This window comes from Sminthopsis crassicaudata, chromosome 5, assembly GCF_048593235.1.
Source record: "Sminthopsis crassicaudata isolate SCR6 chromosome 5, ASM4859323v1, whole genome shotgun sequence".
Taxonomy (NCBI): domain Eukaryota; kingdom Metazoa; phylum Chordata; class Mammalia; order Dasyuromorphia; family Dasyuridae; genus Sminthopsis; species Sminthopsis crassicaudata.
This window is the reverse complement of record NC_133621.1, coordinates 170,895,469-170,910,528: the sequence shown is the minus strand read 5'-3', so window position 1 is coordinate 170,910,528 and position 15,060 is coordinate 170,895,469.

Sequence of the window (15,060 nt, the reverse complement as noted above, 5' to 3'; positions counted from 1 at the left end):
ATTACTTAATCTTTCTCAATCTTCTTATGTAAAGCAGGAGAAACTGAGGCAAGACAGAGATTAGGTTTTTAATATTTTAATGGTGGAGAATTTGGGCTAGCCATACTAGCTAGCTGACTGGGACTCTTGTCTTAAAGCATCCAGCACCCAGCCAGTAATTCCAGTGACTTTTATAGGGCTCCAGCTATCATGGAAACACAGGCAAGGGCGGGTAGAGCAATGAATGAGTGGAAATTCCAGGAAAGGACCATAACTTTTTGATTCGGACAGGTTGAGGGTCAAGAAGATGGTTTAGCAGGAGACATGAGTCTGAGGCAGGCATTTGAAATAAGTCATCTGGAGTTTTATGACTCTTTGGAATGTGAGAGTGGCCAGAGCTTTGAGACCCCCATTCTCTCAGTTCTAATGGCCAAGAAGGGGAGCAGCCACTCAGAGCATAAAAATTCAGGGAAACTGAGGCAGAATAATTCAGAGAAACTGAGGCATTACAATTATTCTCCTCTATAAAATAGAGATAGTATTAGGACCTATGTTATAAGGTTGTTGTGAGGACAAAATGGAATAATGTATATGAAGTACTTTGCAAAAGTTTAAAATTTAAACAAACATCTATCTGCTATTATTCAAGAAGGTATCAATCACTAAATAGAAAGAGAGGTGATTCATTTTAAAGGTGCATTGTTGTCTAGTCATTTTTCAATTGAGTGTAATAATATGTGAGCCCATTTGGGATATTCTTGACAAAGATGTTGGCGTGGTTTGCCATTTCTTTCTCTAGCTCATTTTACAGAGGAGGAAATGGAGGCAAAAAGGCTTAAATGACTTGCCCAGAGTCATACAGTATGTGTCTGAGGCCTTATTTGAACTCTCTGAGTTCATGACTCCAAACCTAGCAATATATCTACTGAACCAAAAATAAATTATTTAAGATGAAAATAATTTTAAATTGGCTCTTTCTTAGGCATGTAAATCCCAAATAATAAAGAAAACCTTTGGTCAGCAATGAAGATTAGAGATGTATGTTAATGTATGTGTATATGTATGTAATGTGTATATATTAAAGATATATGTTAATGTATTTATGCATATATTTTATATCATTTCACAGTGTGGCCAAAAGAAGGAATTTAAAAGAAAATAAGTTGTTTAGAAGGTATTAAAACAAGAAAATTAATTAATATAAAATTTCTGACATCTACTTGTAACACCTGGGAATGCATCTTTGGAATGACTTTAGGAGCTAACTTGATGTTAATGCTGTGGGACTTCAAAACAACATTCATCTGTGTCATTATCCAGTGGCTCTCTCCAGGCAAAGTCAACCCAAATTCAAAGTACTCTGTGAGTCTACATGCATTGAAAAACATAGCTCATGAGCCTCTGTTGATGTTTACTTTTCTCGTCAGAATATCTGATTACTTCCAGACAAAAGTAATTTGCTGAAATAGTTTAGTAACTGTAAATCTTTAAAATTTTAGAATATATTATACTCAAGCAGTTATTAAATTGCTTGCACTCTTTGACCCAATATAAAGTTGTAACTAGGGATTGTTTCATTCCTTGTACTTGTATTTCTAATACTTAACAAGTAGCAGATATTTAGTAAACTATTTTTGATTGATTAATTGAAAAAAATAGCAGCAACTCTTTTTACTCACAAACCTAGGGCACGTTGTTCTGCACAACATATACATTAGCAGTGGAAAGAGTGGAATGTAAATGACATGAATGTGAAGAAAAACATACAATTTACATTTGGTACTGAAGGCCGATTACTGTCTTCTAATTCATAGAATCCCAGAATTTTACAGTCAGTAGAGATCTCATTAACTTCTGGATCTAATTTTTGCCTGGAAAAAATTCCTTTCTACGATCCACTTGGCAAGTGATTGATCATCCAATTTTTATTAGAAACTTTCAGGGAGAAGGAGCCTACTTTTAGCCAATATAGAGAAGCTCTCACTGTTTGGAAGTTTTTGTATAGACCTACCCTAAACTTGACTCTTGGAAACTCGCACACATCTCTCCAATATCTGGCCTCTGAACCCAAACAATGCATTTTCCACACAAAAGCTTTTTAAGTACATAAAGGAAGAGGCTGTGTAACAATCCGAGCTTCCTATAAATTTAACATTTCCAGTTCCTTCAACTGATCCACATCCCTCATAAAGCATTGAGTCCTTTCTTCTCTTGCTTGACTTTCCTCTCTCTAGTTTAGCAATCAAAAATGTTATACCTAGGAGAGAATACAATACTTCCTATGTGGTCTGACCAAGGCAGATTATCACTAACTTTGTTTTCTTATTTTTGACAGTTCTTCTTTTCTTAATGTGCTACAAGATCATGTTAGCTTCTTTGACCCTGATATCAAACTGCTGATTCATATTGACTCTGAATTCTGACACAACTTCCAGATTCTTTTAATGCAAACTTCTAAATATAACTTTCTTTCTAAGATTTCTGAAGTTAATTTTCTGACCCCAAGTATCAAACTTTAATATTGATCCTCATTAAGTATCCTTTTATTGAATTTCAATCAATCAATAAGCATTTATTAAGCATCTACCATATGCCAGACACTGTGTTAGGTGCTGGGGATTAAAAAAATAGGCAAAAAATAGTAGTTCCTGCCCTCAAGAAACTTACAATCAAATGGGGAGGACAACATATCAGCAAATATACAGAAAGTAAAATCTAGAAGTAAAGAGGAAATAATTTAAAAAGAAAGTACTGGAAGTAAGAAGGGTTAAAATTTATCCCAAGGTTCTCACTTGTCAAGTTATCTTTGTATAATAGTTCTACTGTCCTATTTTTAGTTAGCTCTCTCATATTTGTGTCATCTGAAAATGTGATGCAAATTATTATTTTTATTTAATACTTTTATTTTTCCCAGTTACATGTAAAATATTTTTTTACATTTGTTTTTAAAACTTCAAGGTCCAGATTCTCTTTCTTCCCCCTCAATTCCCAGCTCCCATTAAGAAGGCCACATGTGAAATTATGCAAAACATTTCCATAAAGATTACAAAACATAAATCCCCCCCTAAAAAAAAGCCCTCAAAATCATGTAAAAAAAGAGTATACTTCAATCTGTATTCAGATATAATCAGTTCTTTCTCTGGGTATGGGTAGCATTTTTCAATGTATGGGGAAGCAAATAATTTATACAACTGTTAAAAGCACAAGGCCAAACCTATATCCCTAGGCACTTCATTGGAGACCATATTCCAAGTTGACTTCCAACCATTAATGAATATTCTTTGCTTGTGGCTATTCAACCTTTTAAAAATCCATCTAATTATATTAGTCTGCACTTCTTTATCTTTTCTATATGAATAGTGTGAGAGATAGAATTTTTTTTAAAAAGTGAGTATACTTCAGATACATCAAGAACAGTATAGGAAGCTGTGAAATTCTCCTGTACAATTTTTTAACTACAAAGGTACACCTGGTCTCCCTAACTTGGTTTAACTGTGATCTTGGGTTTGTTTTGGAGCATATAAGTTACAAATAAGTGAATATAAAAATCTTTCCTCCTACTCCTTCCTCCCTACCCTATCTTCCTCTTACTCTAGGAACTTTATCCTTCTTTTTGCAAGATCAAAACCTAGGAGTTATTGTGGTTTCCTCAGTATCTCTTACCCCCATTATTCAAATTGATGCTAAAGCCTATCAATTTGGCTTTTAAAAAATCTCTCTTGAATGAAGCTGTCATTGCTCCAGCACAGACCTTCATCAGCTCCTTCCATCACCTCATCACCTTGCTGGACTATTGCAATTGTGTGCTGGTGAGTCTTCTTGCCTCAAGTTCTCCCCCGCCCCCAAGCCAATCCATCTTCCATTCAGTCCCTAAAGTGTTTTCCCTAAAATGCAGATCTGATCATTTCATTCCTTCACTTGATAAACTCCAAAGGCTCCCTTTTGCCTCCGGAAGCAAATACAAAATGCTCTATTTGACATTTAAAGCCCTTTATAAATCTTAAATATAATTAATATAATATAATATAATATAATATAATATAATATAATATAATATAATATAATATAATATAATATAATATAATATAATATAATATAATATAATATAATATAATATAATATAATATGATATATGATATGATATTATATGTATATATGTGTATATATATATATATATATATATATATATATCTTACCTTTCCAATTTTCACCTTATCACTGACATATACTTTCTGATCCAGTGAAAAGAGTTAGTGGATGTTCCAGTGATGAGTTGGTGGACCTTCTATGAACAAGACACTCTCTCTCTTGGCTCCAGGCTTTTTCTCTGGCTGTCCCCCATTGCTATAATTCTCCCTTCTCCTTTCTAACTACAGACCTCCCTGGCATTCTTTAAATCTTAATTAAAATCCCATTCCCTATAGGGACCTTACCTAACTCTTAATTCCATGGCCTTCTATCTGTCAATTATTTAGCTTGTATATAGCTTATTTGCTTGTTATGTTTGCAGGTTTTCTTTCTCATTTGATTATGAGCTCCTTGAGGGCAGATACTGTTCTCCTCTTTTCATATTCTCATCATTTAGTTTAATAAATGTTTATTGATTAAGTGATTGATATAACCCTTAAACTACAAACATGTAAAATTACTCTTGGCTATAAAGATAACCAAGAACCACAACACCTTTATAAGAATCTTTTTATTTAAGGGCTATAGATCAAATAAGCAGCAGAAAAACTTCCAATTAAATCTGTGGCAGAGGGTTTTCCCTTCCCATAAGGGAACTCACAATTCTTATTGCAGTTTTACACTCATGATACATACTAAAGTGTATATTCTCTGGAAATATTGCTTCTCCCTCACTTGGTCATATCCAGCAGAAAATTATTTCAGATGAAATTTTTTGCTCTTTCCTTCCCCCGCCTTCCATTTGCCTATAATTTGTGAACGTTTTGAGGTTGAAATCTCTCAGTCCTGAAGTGTGAGCTAGTAACCTCTAGTCATTTCATCAATCTGTGTTGCCTCTCTGGTATGTGTTATGCCTCATTATAAGTAATGTCCTTGTATATAATTCCATTCAGAATACAAATTGAATCTTATCAAAATGTAATCTCTTTCAATCCTTCTTGCAAATCAAAGCCACATTAACATGTTGCTGCTTTTTTTTTTTTTTTTTTTTTTTTTTGGTAGGAAAGATGCTAGGGAAGCTGATAAAATTCTTCATTGGGAAAAATTCTGTATATTTGGGGGTTGTATAAAAGACAAAAAGGCAATAAACAATATCTCCTCTCCTTACTGCCATGGGATGGGTGGGTAGGAATAAATGACAGCAATGAAAACAGCCTGGGAATGATGGACTGAAGAGAGAAATCAAAATTCAAAGTCTGTGAGGAAGCCAATACATTTCCAGGAAAGAAATAAGATTCTGATTTCAATATCAATGGCAATAAGTACTTTTTGAGAGCTCCTATGTGCCTAGTTCTGAGGATTTAATAGTTCTAAGGAATATATCAAATGGGCATTGTTTGTAAAGAAATGTAATTTTCTTAGGTGTCTATGATAAGCAGCTGTGCTTGTATATATTCATTTGTATCTAGGCCACAGAAAAGCTCCTGGATCACAGCTGAATAGAGAAACCATGTGTTTGGGTGAATTAGAGACATATGACTAGAATTAGGACTTCAAGGACCTTGGCTTATATTCTTTTAAGATGAAACAAAACAAAACAACAAAAAAATTGCTTTTTGTTTTCCTCTGTTCATATCAATAATCTGCATGCTGTAGCCCCAGTTCATCCTCTACCTACCCTAGCCCATAGTGATCTCTTTTCTAAAATACATTTGGGTAAAGAATTAAACATATATATTTAAATGCTTTCTGTGTGTATTGCCAGTATTCCCAACTAGATTGTGAGTTCTTTGAAGGTACCAGTGATGTTTTTTCCTTTTAGAAAGAGGAACAGACATAGCAGAAAGAGCACGGCAGCTTTTGGAGTCAGAAGTGGGTTCAAATTTGAGCTTTGAGACATTTTGTGTGGCTCCCAGTAAGTCAGTCATTTATTTCCCAAGAAGCTCATTGATAAAACAAGAATAATTCTATGTATCTATCTTCCAGGTTTATTAATTTGGAAAGCTTTACATTTAGCTTCACTGGCTTCCTTTAAGTCCCAGCTAAATTATCATCTTTCAATTAGGTGACACACTGGATAAAGCACTGGGATTGGAATCAGGAGGACTCGTGTCCAGAATGGTTTCAGATAATGTAATCCTGTTTGCCTATTTCCTCTGTAAAATGAGTTGGAAAAGGAAATAGCAGACCACTCCAGTATCTTTGCCAAAAACAAAAACAACAAAAACAGCAGCAACAACAATAACAACAAAACCCACTCCAAATGGGGACAAAGAGTTGAAATAACTGAACAACAAAATTAAAATTTTTTACAGGAAGCTCTTCTCAATTACTCTTAATTCTAGCACCTTTCCCCTCTTAATTATTTACTATTTATCCTATATATATAGTTTGCTTTGTACATATTTGGGTGCATGTCATTTGCTTCACTAAATTGTAAGCTCTTTGAAGGCAGGGGCTATCTTTTGCCTCTTTTTTGTATCCCCTGTGCTTGACATGTAATAGATACTTATTAACGGTTTATTGATTGATTGATATTACATAAATGAGACTTGTTACCTTAATATCTATCACAATGCTGGATATATAATTATGATTCAATAAGTACATGTGAATACTGCATAAATGGCATGCAACTTGTTTTAGATTATATTATTTAAAATTTCAATTAAATTATGACATCAATAATTCCTTAGGTCAACTTGGCTGGCTCAGGAACAAGATCTTTATTGAAAATCAAAATGTTGTCAGATTTCATTCTAGGCCTTGAGAAAGAAAAAAATATGCTGCCAAATGTATAAACAAATTAAATAATATAATTTACTGCTTCTGTGTAATTTATAACTTAAAGTACATGAATGTAGCTAACGAGAGTAGATGTTTTAGATTAGATAATTGAAACAGATAGTTCATCACAGCATAATTTTTGAAGCTACTACTAGTTGCAGACATCAGTGAATAGTAGAATGTCAGACTTAGATTCAGGAGGACTCTTCACCCTAAGTTCAGACACTAGCTGTGTGACACTGGGCCAAACTGTTTGCCTCAGTTTCTTCTTCTGTAAAATGAGCTGGAGAAAGAATGGCAAATCCTCCAATATTTTTGTCAAGAAAACCCCAAAAAAGTCATGGAGAGTTGGATATTACTAGAGCAACTCAGTCACCATTGAAGGAACTCCTATAAATGGGATTTGGGAAGTTGTCCAGAGCATGGGAATAACAATGTAGGAAAAAGTAGTCTATAGTGACCTACCATGTGCTCACCTGTTTCCATTGACTGTGTAGCCACAACTGTCTGGATTTTTAAATCTAGGTGCAAGAAGTGCATTTGTTCTCTCTTTTTTAAGAGGCATCCAGAGGTGAAGGTATTGTTCACTCAGCCTGGGCGTCATGTCCTAAGAAGGGCAAGGAAGGATAACCTGGATTTCCTTTAGATCTTGGGCCCAGGGAAAAAACACACCTAGGTTTTTGAATTTTTTTTTATTTGTCCTCTTTAGTTCTATTATGAAAAGTAAAGTCCCAGATGTGAGAGTCTGATTTGTAGAAACCTCGGAATCCAAGATTCCCTGTCACATATGAGTATTATCTCAGCAGAGAAGTACTGAAAAGCCAGGGTTTCAAGAAACAAACTATGGAGAGCTTTGGGATTGGGATTTGGTGGGACTAATACTATATAAAAACTAAATTAATCTGTGTGTATGTGTGTGTGCATGAGAGAAAGAGAGAGAGAGAGAGAGAGAGAGAGAGAGAGAGAGAGAGAGAGAGAGAGAGAGAGAGAAAGATTATTCCCTTAAGTGTTGAGAAGAATGTATGTTTGTTCTTATACATTTGAAGAACATATTCCTTTGTAAAAGTTAATTGAACTATTAAGGATTAAATGAATCTAAAGTGTGTGGATCTCCAAAACTGGGAGAGCATAACTGATTGGGGCATGAGTCAATGAGAGATTCTTCTGACCTTCTAAAGGCACTGGAGAATCCCACAAAGTGGGAATAAATTGTAATACATCTTTTGGATGATCTTGCAAAAGTCTTTTTTCTTTTTTCTACTCTTTAGTGTCTTTATAATATTTTAGAATGCTTAAGATTTAGAGCCAGAAGAAACTTTAAAATTCTTTTGGTCTAATCCATTCAGTTTACAAATAAAGAAACAGAGCTTGAGCAAAGGTATGTAACTAGCCTAAGTTACAACACAGGTTGTTTTTTTGCAGATTCAAATCTGGGAGCTCTTTCCATATACCTCTGTTTTGGGAGATGAAGCTTTTAGCTCAAAGCTCTTGGATGAACATACTGGACACATTTTCCAAGGTCATTCCTTCCTACCTTTAAGAAATACACAAAAATGAGATGTCAGACTCTCCTTTTCACAGATGAGGAAACTGAGGCAGAGTTAAGTGATTTGTCTAGCATCACATAGCTAGTAAGTGTTTGAAGTTGGATCTGAACTCAGTTTTCCTGACTCCAAGACTAACACTCTATCCACTGTACCACTAGCTGCCCCATTCTTATCTCAAAGTGCATTCATATTCAACCTACTTGTACATGAATTTCACAAGGCTTCTTAACCTATAATCATATATAACTTTATAGGGCAATATCCTTTATATAGTTAAGCCACATAACAGCCAGCTGGGAAGTTTTGCATTATACTCTGCTCAGGGCATCGGAGATATTTCTATATGTACTTAGTGTCTACTAGACAAGGACATTCTTTCATATTTATGCCATAAGTCAAATATCTGATCTACAATTTGCCCCCGATCAACTAAAATTCTCATTCCAGATCTTCTAAGAACTGAAAAATCACCCAAAATCCCATGTGCAGCAAGCTAGCAAATTATCTTCAAGGTACACATTTAAAATTGTTTTCTTGTCTATAAAATGAGCAAATTAAACTATATGACCTTTGGGTTTCTTTCCAGATCTAGAACTGAGACCCAGTGATTTGAGTTTTTAAATAGTTATTGAATGAAATATTCTCTGCATAGACATTGAAAGGAGCCTCGTTCTTCCTCCATGAATAAATAGTTGGGGTAGTGGTTGGGATCTTGGGGACACATTTTGAGAATGTTCATAATCCAGATGAAGAAACTCTCATTGTGAGATCAGGAAGGGAGAAGGGGTCTGAGCATAAGCAGTAGGAGATTTTAGAGGTCTTTAGCCTGACCTTCTCATTTGACAGGCAAGAAACTAAAGTATAATGAGATTAAATGACTTGTACAGCTAGTACATATCTAAGGAGGGATTTGGAGAGATAACCTTGCTCCTCTTCTCTCCATTTTCTAACCTGCCTATTGGCAATTTAATTCCCTGTTGCCTGGAGTCTGTGGAACTTTGTTTTGCCTTGCACTGGTTCTGCCCACCCATGAGGATTTTGACTTCAGGACTGGGTGATGTGATTAGGTTTGCCATGACAGAAAAAGATTCTGCACTGAGTGTGATAACTCCCGCAGCCTGAACAATCTGACCCTCCTGATGACTTTTAGCTCCATTTGCTCCTTAACCTCTCATTCTTTCCCTGACTGCCTTTTGGGCTTTCTGGCAGAGCTGTTTGTCTTCCTCTGACCCTTTAGTCTATCTCTAATCTAGACTTCTAGGCCTGCTAGCCCCGGGAAATCCTCGGTCCCCAGTGCCCCAAGAACCAATTCTTGAAAACATTACTAAGGTCTCTCCTGTAAATATTAATCAGTCTCCTCCAAGACCAAAATAGCTCACAGCTGCTAAAACTCATTAATATATTCAATTAACAGCCTTGTACCCAGCTTAAATCTCAGCATTTATGTTACTCCATTCCTCTTCCTCTGCATGTACCCTCAAGTCACAAAGATTCAGTCCTGAAAGGTTAACAGTTGCCCAGCAAGAGGTTTTTCTCCTTTATCATCAGTATTCAAAGTATCATCAGTAATCAAATATGCTACCCTCCCCTCCTCCTCTTCCACTCACCTCCTCTAATTTTCTAAGGACAAAGCTCAGACCTGATTAGCTTTCAAGGAGCTAGATCTCACAGGCCAGTTCCTACTGATCAATTAAAGCCAGTGTTTATTCCCTCCATCCCTGAAAACATGGAGGGGGAAAGTACTGTGGGCACCAGCAGAAGGAAAGCTTATGGTAGAGGAGTAAAAATAAAGTCATTTACAAGGTTTATGCTTGCTAAACCAATATATTGCTCCTTAATTTATGTTATGGTTTACTTTGTTATAACAGAGAGTCATGAATAGGGAATGGGGTGTCATATTAAAAAAACAAAAAAGACATTATAAAATCTTCAAAATCATATTGCAACAGAGATTAAGGTTCCATCAATATTTTCATATCATGACATTATAATCAAGGTATTGGATATTCATTTGCTAACAGTGCATTAGATTTCATCATAGAAGTTTCGCCAAGAACATGATGGATAAATTTGCAAATAGTGTTTCCATGCAACAGGTACTAATTGATGTAGTTTATTGGACTATATGTAAAATGTAAAATATGCAGTTTGCTTTTTTTGCAGAAATGTTTTTTTTACTAACATCTGAGAGGTGGGACCATGGAGAACTGTTATACTTCTGGGAGATGTGATATTGGACAAATTAAACATTGAGGAATAGGAGGGGAAAGAATGTATTAATTTTTGTTCCTTGATTACACATCACACTAACTTTTTAGTTGGGAGATGTGAGAAATATTAATCAATAATGTTTGCTAGTTTGTATGTTAGGATACTCTTTTGTTACTGAACACATTTCTTTCAGATTCTCTCTTTATCCTATAGCTAATTAAGAAATTATATCCACTTATAGAAAGATCTTCCCATTAGTCTTATCTACAAGTAAAAACTCATTAAGAGCTGTTCATAACTAACTAAATATGTCTATTTGTAATGCAAATAAAGTTGTTTTACTAAAGATAAACACAACAAATAGGACTATGGAATCTGCCAGAGCTACGCTTGTACATTTTGATTTGATACTTTGATTTTGATGAGTGAGAAAAGGAGGAACATCAAAACTATCAATAATTACATTTAAAATGCTTTAAAAGAAATTCTAATTGGAGAAATGAAAATGAAAACAACTCATATATAATCTCACACTTATGAAATTGACTAATGTGACAGAAAAGGAAAATGACAAATATTGAAAGAGATTTGGAAAAATTGAGACACTAATATACTGTTGGTAGAGTTGTGAACTGCTTTAGCCATTCAGGAGAACAAATTTAAAATTACACAGAGCTATAAAACCATGTACACCCTTTAATCTATCAATACTGGTCTGGATCCCAAAGAAATAAAAAAAGGAAACATCTACGTGTACAAAAATAGATGCCTATCAACTAGGGAATAACTGAACAAGTTGTGGCATATGATATTTTTATTTTTATTATAGCTTTTTATTGACAGAACATATGCATGGGCAATTTTTCAACACTGATTCATGTAAACACTTCTGTTCCAACTTTTCCCTTCTTTCTCTCCACCCCCTCCCCTAGATGGCAGATAGTCCCATACATGTTAAACATATTAACGTATATGTTAAATATATGTGTACATATTTATACAGTTCTTTTGTTGCACAAGAAAAATCAGATTTAGAAAGAAGGTAAAAATAACCTGGGAAGAAAAATAAAAATGCAAGCAAATGACAACAAAAAGAGTGCAAATGCTATGTTGTGGTCCACACTCATTTCCCAGTGTTCTTTCACTGGGTGTAGCTGATTCTGTTCATCACTGATCAATAGGAACTGATTTGGATCCTCTCATTGCCAAAGATATCCACTTCCATCTGAATTGATCCTCATATAGTAACTTCAGTTGAAGTGTATAATGATCTCCTGGTTCTGCTCATTTCACTCAGCATCAGTTCATATTAAGTCTCTCCAAGCCTCTCTGAAATCATCCTGCTGGTCATTTCTTTCAGAACAATAATATTCCATAACATTCATATAACCATAATTTACACAGCCATTCTCCAATTGATGGGCATTCACTTAATTTCCAGTTTCTAGCCACTACGAAACGGGCTGCCACAAACTTTTTGTGGCATATTATTATGATGAAATATTATTGTGATCTAAGAAATGATGAACAGGATGGTTTAAGAAAACTCTTAGAAGTCTTATATAAAGTGGTGCAGAGTGAAGTAAGCAAAACTAGGGGAACAATCTATTAAGTAATAGTAATATTGTGTGAGGAATTGTGAATGACTCAACTATTCTGATACATACAATGATCTAAGACTATTTCAGAGGATCTTAGATGAAAAGTGCTATCCATACTCAGAGAGAAAAAGAACTGATGAACTCTGAATGCATGCTGAAGCATATTTTAAAACTTTATCTTTTTTGTTTTTTTGTACATATATTCTTTTCCAACATGCCTAATATGGAAATAGGTTATAAATAACTTCATAGGTATAATTGATATAATATTATTTTCCTACTCAGGGAGGGATGGAGGAAAGGAAAGAATTTGAAACAATATTTTAAAAAATATTGTTAAAATATATTTTTACATATAATTGGGAAATATCTGATGAATAAAATATGTATTTAAAATAAGAAAAAGAAGGGAACAAGCATTTATTAAGTACCTACAATATGGCACTGTGTTAAGTGCCATACATTAAGTGCTCTACAAATATTATCTCATTTGATCTGTACAACAATCTGAGTGGAAGGTGCTATTATTATACTCATTTTATATATGAGGAAACTGAGTCCAACACAATTTGGACTTTGTCTAGGGTTATACAATTAGCAAGTATCTAAGGCTAGATATGAAATCAGGTTTTCTTGAATCCAGGCCCAGTATTCTATTTATTGCATCATTTAATAAGGGAAGACATTAGGACACTACCCATTTAATCAAGTTTGTTTTGTCCACATCTCTGAGTAAGAGACAAACAATTGCCAAGGATTTGGAATTATCTGAAATCATCTGTTTTGATAAACAACTTGCTCGTAGGTATGATACCCACATACCTGTAAGTATCTAGGTGTCTTACATGAATTGGAATATAAGTAGTTTTTAGGTGTATTAGGGGGCTTGAAAGGAAGAAGAGGTTGATGAAATCTTCTTGTCCAATATTCTCATCATTTATCAGTAACTGCTCTCTAAATTTATGATTTGGAGTTAATCCACCTGCACAACAGAAATAAAATATGTATCCTAGCAAGGATCATTGAGAGCTATTAATTGTTTTTGCTGTCTTGTTGTTTTAGCAGTGAGCCAAGTTTTTAGGAACCAAAATGCAGGGTATTGCAAATATTTCTAAGAAGTCTGCATTGTTCTTCAGGTTTATAGATCATGTTACGTTAGTCCATAGAAAGGACCAACACAAAATTGAATTTCTAATTTTTTTTATATACTTGAAAGTATTGTTTGGGGAAGTTAGATGGCTCAGTGGGTGAATATTGGATCTAGAGTCAAGAAGACCCCTTTTCATGGAGTCAGATTTGAACTCAGATATTTATTAGATGTGTGATCCTGGGCTTAACTTAGTACTTCAGCACTGTTTATCCCAGTTCCTCCTCTGTAAAATGAGCTGGAGAAAGAAATGGCAAATAACGCTCCCATATTTTTGTCAAGAAAACACTAAACAGAATCATGAAGAATTGGACACAACTGAATGATTAAACAATAATAAAGTTCATGGCTTTGATCTGACACATTCTCCTAGAGTACAGCAAACCAGAACTTCCGAAGCTCTTTTCTTCATACAATTGACTATCATCTATACATATAGATAAGGAATCTGGACTGAAGGCTTTTTGGGGTAAAGGAATACAAGATTAACAAATGGAAATATAAAGATGCCATTAAACCAGTTCACTGTCAGTATTTCTGGCATCTCTACTAAGATATTTATTAAAACATTCTGTTTAAATAGGGGAAATGAACAGGCTAACTTTGAATGAGGGATTTTATTCAGTACTTTATCAACTATATTGGGGCAGACATTTCCAGAGTGTGGGGCATTCCCTTCTTCAGGGTTAGTCTTAAGAATTTTTCTGGGATTGATGGAGGGGACAAATTATTGGATATATTCAAGCATACCTGCATAACTATATCTACTTTTTTTTCTTTGACTATAATTTAAATCATAGTTAACAGAAGACTAACATGTTGAAATTGCTCTAATTAATGGTAAATATTTTATTATGTGCAAATGAAGTCAAATTTGACCCAGCATATATGAATCCTTAACAAAGGTTTGTCGTTTTTTGCCACCATCACTATCAATCATTGTAGGTTCATGATATAGAAAGTTATATCACCATGTCACTTGCTGCATTTTTTGGCTAGTCCAATTTTATGTTGAAGAATATTTATGGGTAAGTTAAGAGTATCATAATCTCTGTTATATTTCTCAACATCATTTATTTTTTAAAAATATAATATAATTATATATTAAAAGTAAAATATATTAATATTTTAATTATTTAATTAATAATTATTAATCATTTTAAATTTAATTAAATAGTTTAATTAATTAATATAAACATTAATATTTAATATATTAAAATATATATCAAAAATTTAAAATGAAAAAAAACCTAGAGAAACGTTATAATCATTTGAAATTTTTTGACAATTAAATTTAAGTGCAATTAAAAATTTTATTGTTTAGCTATTTTAAAAACTATACTATTGGATAAATAGAAAGAGCTATAATTAAAACATATGAAGGGATAAATAATTAGTTTGAAGAAAAAATCAGCTGAGAGTAGTTGAAAGTAGTACAAGTAAAGAAAAGAGAGACAGTTTAAAAGTTATGGAAATATAACAATATAAAATAAAAAGCTTCAGTCTAGAAAATAATACTTTACACACATCCTGTTAGGATTCACAAGCACTGTTATTAATACAAATTATTTCTGCATTTACTTTGTACAAATATTTTAAAGATAATATGTAACCAACTAGGTCATAATATGAAAATTTATCCAGAAGAAAATGAATTTTT